Here is a 9,385-nt window from a genome sequence, read left to right on the forward strand (position 1 = left end):
TATTGAATAATACTGGTCCTAGTACTCACCCCAAGTCATCCGTAGTCTACTGGGGTCAACCAAAATACAATGAGGTAAAAGAAGAGTGACTCCACTAGAATTAGTGAAAATTTCATTGGGAAAAATATTTAGGGGTGGAAACGGAAATCAGTCTTCATATTTAAAGTGGTGAGTTACTTCAATTAAAATTTGCAATCTTTTTAATAAGCTGCCATCACACTCCCCTGAAAAGGAATCAAGGTTTACTTCTGGGTGAGTCTTTGGCTGTCCTTGTTTATGTACTGCACTCAGAGGTTGTCTCCAATGAATTTTAGACTAGCAAAATCTGTGGAGCTAATTCTGATTTACTTAGAATAAACATAACCAGGCTGCTAGTGCTGATTATTAAGGTCAATTACATTATATCAGAGAGGGCTTCAGCTTATTTAGGGAAGTATTTTAGTATTTTGTTTACATGTCTGAGAGAGTTTTTGGTCTGATTTAGCAGCACTATTTACCTTTGAATAAAATCACAGGTTTGGTTTGGATTTTTTTTTTTTTTTTGGGGGGGGTTGTTTTGTTTTGAAATTAGAGGCAAACCAGTTGTTTTTGGCAGTTGAGGCTGAGCCATTAAAATTAAATATTTTAATGTCTCAAAAACATCAAGCACCATTACTATCTTATTCTTACCTAAAAGCTTAAGATAGACATAACCTTGTCTAAAAAGAAAAAAACAAAACCCAAACAAACCAACCCAAAATGAAATTAACACAAAAATAAATAATGAATACTAAATAATGATAAATCTACTGACAGTGGGTCAACAAACAGCAGACTTCCCCTTCCCCCTAAAATACAGAAAGTACACAAGCTACCCTTTCAAAACGCAAGTCCACAGGAAGGCAGTGCATGAGCTTGACACAAAGCACTTAGACAATTTCTAAAAAACATTAAAACATGCTAAGTGGTTCAGAAGTAATCAGCAATTCTTTTATATATCAGATATATTTCCAAGATGCCAGCCATACTAGTGTTTCCAAATAGACATATTGCCCAACTTCTGTGAGGCTGCAAATCTCACATGCAAGCCAGTGCTCTCTATTGACAGTCACTTGCTAAATGAGTGTTCTTGGGACTAGATTTGTGTGGTAGTCGGTTATAACCAGCTATTGCTTAGGTCAGTCTAAATACCAGACTTTTGTGACTAGTTCTTATAATGATTCTCAGAGAGTAACTCAAATAAACCCCTCATCTGTTTAATATTTATATCCATTTATTGTGTCAGAAAAAATGTACCCCATTTAAACTACTGAACATGAGTATTTTTTCTGTGCTCAGTGGGATAGGAGAAGATGATGCACAACATTTTGTGCTCTTGCTATGTGGGCCTGGGAATTATGCTAGAAGCTGCTGGCAGAGTTTATTAATGTTCACCCTACTGGGTCTCAAGGGACCTGTCCAGAACTGCCTTTCTTACAGACAGACCTCAGAAAGAGAGGCCATGCTAATAATTCTTAGCAGAAAATGTAGGAAGTTAAATGATGACTGAAACTTCAGGCAGGTCAAGACTGATGGCAGGGTGCAATGAAAAAATAAAACAAATTCATTGCAGAGTGTATCCAATGTTGTTCAACAGGCAAAAATAAAATTTGCAATTTTCTTGACTGGAAAGCATATAATTTTTATAAGTTTAAACCATATGTTTGGGGAATGCTCCTTTCCCACATGTTGGCCATAGAGCCAAAGTCATATCTTGGCCTGACCTCAGAAAGAGGGGCTGAATTTACGTGCACATTTGATCTGCTGAACTACATTGCCCACTGCCTTGACTCAGTGGCAAAGCTGAGAATGGGACCCAAACCTGTCCTTTGCTTAAAAAAAGAGGGATAAACAGAAGAAGAAACATAATTATTTTCAAGCTCTTTTGTATCAACTCTGTAAGATTCCAATGGCCGTAAATCAATTATATTAAATCAATTATATTATTTACATTGTAAATGTTTTAAAAGTTTTATGCTTCTGAGGTTTTTCCTTTATTTGGAGACTAAATGATATAGAGCAGATTCAGAGGAATAGTTGTGAAAGGTGAGGAAATTATTTTGCTCATTTATTTTACAAATATGCAATTACAGGCAGGGAACTCTAGCAGAAAGAAAGACATAAAGGGCATGATAACAGTTCTTGCATTTTCTGCAGGTTCCCATGTGATATGTAGGAGACAGGATGTAAATAATAATTATAAAAATAATATGTCGTCATTCAGGAGTAACCTGGTTAAAACCCTGACACTACTGACGAAATCGTCCTTTGATAAATTGAATGACAGGAAAAATGGAGAGGAGGAGCTAGTAGTAAGGCCTTTGCAATGACTCATGCAACAGTGTGTGAACAACAAGCACGTCTACTGTGCTATTGCATATATTAAATATAACAAAAGGGCATGTCAGGAAGTTTCTAACAATTTTTGATTTCATGACATGCTTTTATTATTTTCTCCATTTTTTTCAGTCACAGGTTATTAGATTTACTGCAGCTTTGGAAGGTACCACACATTAGTAACTGTCGGGTATGCTGCCCCTAATGACTTTCGTAGCTTGCTCAAGTGCAAACATCTTGCACTGATATTTATCAGCTGAACACAATCTTTTACCTATTCATTTGTCTTAGGAATGAAGAGCTTCATGTTTCCCCTGATACTGAAAGCAAGATTTCAATGAAGTCCAAAATGTTCAGTGCATTGAAAAGACTACATTTTCCTTGGTCTCAGTGATATTTAAAGTAACGTAAATAAGATTTCTGGCACAGCGTTGCTTTGGCCATTACCATTAATTAGAAAATTTGTCCTTTTTTTTCCCTAAGTATTACCCTGTATAAGTGCACTCAGCAAGCTGCAAATTTTCACAGTAGTTATTGATCTTTTTGACATGCCTCATCAGCCTAATTCTGCTGATAACAGAAGAGTCAGTCTGGTCTGCGACAATGCTGTTGACAGAAAAAAAAATCTAAAAGGGTAACGAAAAATCCAGTTTGATAATGTAATGTATTATATTAAAATAATATATTAAGTGCTATCTATCCTATCACATAGTCACATATTTGATCTATCTTGCTATTTGTGATATGCAAAATTGGGCTTAAACTACATTAAATTCATCAGGGAAATTTTTATTTCTTTTCTGTAGATCTTATTCTGCTTTCTGCTGAGTATTTTCATTGTTGAATTCTCATGCAAAATAATGAAAGTAAAGAAAGTTTCACTGTTTCATACAAATTTGCTATTAAACTACTTTCATTTCTCTTTAACTACTTATAGGAGAAGGAAATGTTTTTGATGAGCTTTAGCAAAGTACTAGTTGGTTCCATTGATTTAAATGGTATTTGCACAAATTCTTACAAGAAATATAGCTATTATTATATCATAACATTTTTACTTTTGCATAATGAAACTCAGTGCAGCAAGAGGGCTATCCTGAGTTTTTGTCTGTGGTAGTTTCTGGTATTTATGTTTGAAATCTGATTCTCTATGAGACACTGGAAACAAGTGCAATAGATTGAGAACGTGCAGAGTTGGAGAAAAGGACAAGAATAAGAAATGAAATATTCTTGAGACGTAAATGTAACTGAAATATACTTAATAGAAAGAGAACTATAATTGTTGAAATAACTGTGGTAAATCTACTTTATAACCAGAACTGGGCCTTGCACAGTCTCTGTACCTTTTGTTTCTGATATAATTTAATAGAAATGCCTCTCAAGATATCTTGTTAAAGGTGACTCATTATTGTGGAACTCCCTTCTACTGCTTGTGTGGATTTGTTATTTTTAGCATAGCTACACTAGCATGAAATTACAATGCTTCGATTGTGAATATATCCTTCAAATTCCAGCCAAGCATTAACCAGAGTCTGATCAGAGTTATGACACCATAAATCTATTGTATTTGAAAGCATTGGGATCACATGCTCTATCAGAAAATACTGTTTGCTCTACTGAATGCTTAACTACTGAACCATTATTATTATTGTTATAGTTATTTATTATGAAAGCTGACAGTTTGATAGAAACTATTCTTCTCAAGCAGTGTAATATAGGTATGAGTGCTTGTGTATAACTCAGTTAATTAGTTTGTTGATATTTTGATAAGTGCTAGCCAAATGTGATTTTTTTTTCCCAAATCTACAATACTTCAGGCTTTCAGCTTATTAATTGGATGCCACCTTTGTTATTTACAAGGGATTGCAATGATATCTTGTAGTTCATTTTGAGCTAGTACTTCCTTGATGATTGATTAGTGCCATTTGAAACAAGTCCAAGGAAGTTACATGAAATGCTCTGGGCCTGCACTGGGTTGTCCAGCTGGTAAATGAGCAGAATAAGGAAACCACTGTGCATGCTATTTCAGAAATGCTTTCCCTGCATGCTCTCAGCCACACCACATACTGCTGATGCTACTTCTAGTAAGGAGAAGGAGCTTGTTTTAGAGGCTCTGAGGCCAAAGCTTCTCAAATATCAAAATGTATGTTGGACTGTTCTGCAAAGGTGACATTTTGCTCTCCGCTGTGCAGCCACAGGAATAAGAGGAGTTTATTTGCTTTCCCTTCCTATTCTTTACAATTTAAAGCCATGACAGGCACCTGAAGCTGCTTGATATCACTGATGACTTGTGTTCCAATGATTTGTGGCCTGTTTGTGATTTGTGTGTGAGGTGAATTTGGTAAACACGAAGATCTTTCTTTCTAAGAGCTTGTTTTCTTTAAAGTGAGAGATGGGAAGCTGTGCAGGTGTGTTGCTTTCTTCACAACATGGCTGAGGGACAGTTTTGATTAAAAATAATAAGAATGGATGTGTGCTCACTAGGACAGAACACGATTTTTAATTCACTGCAACTAGAAACTCTTCAATGCAAGTAAGCCTGACTCATGGGTCCAATAAAATCTGTAATAACCTACTACTTTTATATAAAAGGAGCAAAGGAAAGAGACCTGAAGTTTTTGACTCCAGCTGTCTCTGATGATCAGTTAAGTGACATGAGTTGCAGAGTAACCTCAGGAGTTACATTCCAAGTTAGTGATTAATTTATACATATACAGCTACAATATATTATCACATACCCTTGTACAAGGGGCAGTGGAAGTCTAAGAAATTGGTAAAAATAATAATACACAAGAACTTTGTTAAAAATATGTCTCAAACAACTCCAAAGGCCTCTAAGCAGGCTCCTGTACTGACCCCCCACCCCGATGACTAAAGGGATTGATAAAAAGAATGAAAAAGGAGACCTAGGGGGAAGGGGAGTTGCTGATAAGGAACTAGCTTTAATGGAGAGTGGAGAATAATCCTGTCTCCAAAATCCAAACTCTCATCTCTGCTCTGATAGAATCATGACCACTGATTGTGATGGCCTGAAAGAGATGATTGCACATCTAATAAATGACAAAAGAGAACTTCTATGGGGCCTGTCAATCACCATGGACCCCCAAGCATATTTCCAGAACTGTCTGTAAGGACTGACAAGGCCTGCATGCATATGCTAATCACCTCTGCCCACTGGGAAGGCCCTTAAGAACTGGAGCAAATAAAGGGCAGCAATTTTGGCCATCGAGTGGGACTCCTGCTCTCCTGGATCCATGACACAGAAGAAAAGAAGATGACTCCATTGCCTGTAGGAAAGAATAAAAGAAGAAACTTCATTGCTGGTTGCTAGAACCCAGGGTGGGGAGACTTCCTTCTATCTCCTCTCTTTCTAGCTTTCCTCTTTTCTTATGCCTTTCCTTGCTGTGTTGGGTTTGTGTGTATGGGGTGGGGGGGACGTTTTTGGTAGTGGGGGAAAGGGCCACCTTGTGATAAGCTTTGAAAGTTCCCCTGGATCCAAAGTGTACCCCCCCAGCCCAGGCTGAGCAACTAGAGAAATGCCTCTGTGAATCCATATTTGTAAGGGGAAGGACTGTCTTGAAAAGAGGAAGGTGGAGAGAACCTGGAGCAGAGGCTATGAACCTGAACAAAAGACGACCATTGGCCTAAACAAAGAGAGAGCTTCGTTGCCAGGAGGAAGGAGGAGGAGAGGGAGGACAGAGAACCTCAGACACCCAGTTCAACCTCATGGAGTAGGAGAAGGCAAAGGAGGTCCCCTGCAGCCCATGGAGCTTCAACAGCGGGGAAGATACCAATGTGTAAGCCATGGAGGACTACGTGTGAGGACACAGCCATTTTCTGATTTTTAGTTACCTCCAGTAATTACCCCACAGCGCTGCACTGGAGGCCCATCTGCAGCACATGGGTATCCCCATGCCAGAACCAGAAGCTGTGCCCAAACAGGTCCGTGACTCTATGGGAAACTTGCTTTGGAACACCTTGTGCCTGGATTTTCATGACAGGAAGAGCAGCAGAGGTGAACTGACCGAACCCCATTCCCTGTCCCCTGTGCTGCCTGGGGGGATAAGGTACAGAAATTGGGAGCAAAGTGATTTGAGCCCAGGAAGAAGGGAGGAGTGGGGGAAAGGTGTTGTAAGATGTGGTTGTTATGTCTTGTTACATTACTTAGATGAAATGGCAACGAATTAAATTGATTTTTCTTCCCCAAATTTGAATCTGTTTTGCCCATGACCATAACCGGTGAGTGAGTTATCCCTGTCCTTCATCCTAATCTGTGCCCCGTTTGTTGTGATCCCCTTCCCATCTCACCAGGTGGGGGGAGTGAGTGCAGGACCACATGCTCTACCTGTGGTTATACCACCACACTTGCTCACTTAAATGTTATAATACACAGAACCTTGTTCCTTGTTCAATAAAGAATAGTTCTTTCACACTTCTGATTGCTTGGTGCTGATGCACCTTTATTTTCTTCTCAGGAAACCAGAACCTGTGTCAAAACCAGGCTTGAACCCACGGTTCTCAAACTGGTCCGACAGGAAGGTCAATGTGTAAGAGCAGGTGGGTGACAAGCTTCACTGAGCAAGTTGAAGTCAACTATTTGAGTCTGTGAGTCTCTCCCAGCATATCCGTACATAGCTGTATCACATATCCGAGTTCACCATTTCAACAGTTTTTTAGCATGTTAATGCAGAAAAAATCTTTGTGTATTTTTCTAAAAACGTCCTCAAACTGGAGTGTGTGCAGCGCTGGAGGCACTTACTGAGACATGTTTGTGGGCAAACAGTTGGTACAAAATAAACTTTCCCAATAGGACTGTAGCAGATACTTCAAGTGCAGCTCCAGAGTTCAGATGGGCAATCAAGTTACTGTGGCATAAAACTTTTTCACACTTCAGCTAAGCTGTAATGACTGTTTGTGGATGTGTCTTTAGTTTATAGAAAATGACAATGCAGGGAAGAACAACATCCTGATCTAAATGGTAGATGAAGAAGATGTGCAGCTGTTGAATATGATGTGGTTTTGTGTGTGCAGCCAGGCAGACAAATGAAGAGGCTAAAGCCTCCTTAAATCCATGCCTGACAAGTCAGAAAGCAGACTAAGCTACTTCACATTTCTTCGCAGTTAGTTTAGGCTGAAAACAGGCATAAGGACAGCTGCCATCACTCAGTTAGTATGCAATAACCTATTCCTCCAAATAGACAGTGTGTGAATTTAGAGAACTGGTCCTACCACCTAAACCTACAGCATAAATCCTGCATAGTCACTTCCTTTGTCAGTTAGAATTAGAAATAGAGAAATAAATATATTTTTGAGTCCTCGAGTCCAAAGATGCAGATCAGCATACACAGATTCAGAGGCTCCATTCTGGCAGCATCTGGACTCTGGCAGTGGGTCTGTCCTGATTGAACACTTCCCTTTACTGACAGCCTTAGGGCTGGTTACAGGGGAAACAAAAAAAGGGACAATAGTAATGTGTAGAGCAGAAAGAGTCCTGCAGCAGGTTATTGGCAAATGACTTGGCAGGAAATTTACAGCTATATATGAAGCACTGCAAAAAAGGTTAGGAACTAAATTTAAGTCATGTTCCTCTCTGCTTCTGATAATATTTTTCAGACTAGTGGACTCACAACCAATTTTTGTTGCTGAACTTACTTCAGAACATTAGCTATGCCCATTTCAAATGTTTTTCTATTTGTTCTGTTGCTCTTAGTGATGAAAGAAAAGATTTTTTTTTTTTCATTGTCATCATCCTAAATCCCTTTAGCTTTATATTTGGAAAAGATTGTAAATTTAATTAAAAATGCCATTTAGAGGGGTATTTCTTATGCTTAGTCCAAGATTACATTTTTACACATGGAAAGTTTGTCCTAATTGTTTCACATGTAATACTTTTCGTGTTTAAAAAAAACGTGTTTTTTCCCCTCAAATGCGTTGTAACTGGCTCAATTCCAATATTACAAATTTGCTATTAGTCATCTCTTTTTCCTAAATAACTTAGTTTTCATAAAACAGGAGAACAACATCTGTTAGAACTTCTTGTCTTATAACAAGCTTATCTATCATTTACTTTACTTTTCACAAAACAGAGGGTAATGCCAGACAGCAGGGCACAGAACAGGTAGAAGCAGACTGAAATTCCAAGTATTCCTACTGGGGTATTCACTATATATTCGATAGTAGTATTATTGACTTTCCAGTTATATAGCTATCAGTTACTGGAATGGAAAGTAAAACTTACAGGAATTGGCCATTAGATCTACATAAATATATGTAAGTATAAGTGAAAAACAGACTGAATTACAATATGCATAATTAACTACCAGCTTCATATTATAACAGTACTGGCCAATACTGATGAGTTTGGGTAAAAACTGTAGAGGAAAGATGCACAGTTCAATTTATAATCACCTCTCCATGGGAAACATGGAGACAAAACAATAAAGAAAATGTTATTATCATATTGTAGCAGGGAGTAAAACTAAGGTGAAGTGGCATCTTCCAAAGCTTGAGGAAAATGACAAGGGAGGGTGAAAGACACAAGGATTTTACATCAGTAGCAATCTTGGTTCTGAGCTTTAAGGTCTACAATACTTCCAGCTTCTTGGCTAGAGGGTCCCAGCATCTTGGAAGGTAGAAGGCATGAGGCTGACTGGCTCCACTGCCCTGGCACTGGTATGGGCCGCACCTGACCAGGGCAATACACACAAACACTCTTCCTTGGCCTTTTCTTGCTATCATCATGTCGGGGGTGGGGGAATATCATTCATGCGCACTAGTGCTCAAGGCAGAGGACCCCATTCTCTATGTACAGTGAGCCACCTCCTCCTGGCACTCAAGGGGCTCAGTAATCACACGTAGAGAAACTACAGCTGGTTCCCCTCTATGCCTTAGATGCCAGACCTCTGAGTCACACTGCACTTCAACTAATTCCATAACATGAATCTTGGAAAGGTTTTTTAACTTGGAACAGTAGTGTGCAAATGTGGCTGTGCAAACGTGGCTGTGCCAATTCACTACTAATGAAGTCTTCCTG

This window comes from Antrostomus carolinensis, unplaced genomic scaffold, assembly GCF_000700745.2.
Source record: "Antrostomus carolinensis isolate BGI_N321 unplaced genomic scaffold, ASM70074v2 scaffold6435, whole genome shotgun sequence".
Lineage (NCBI taxonomy): Eukaryota > Metazoa > Chordata > Aves > Caprimulgiformes > Caprimulgidae > Antrostomus > Antrostomus carolinensis.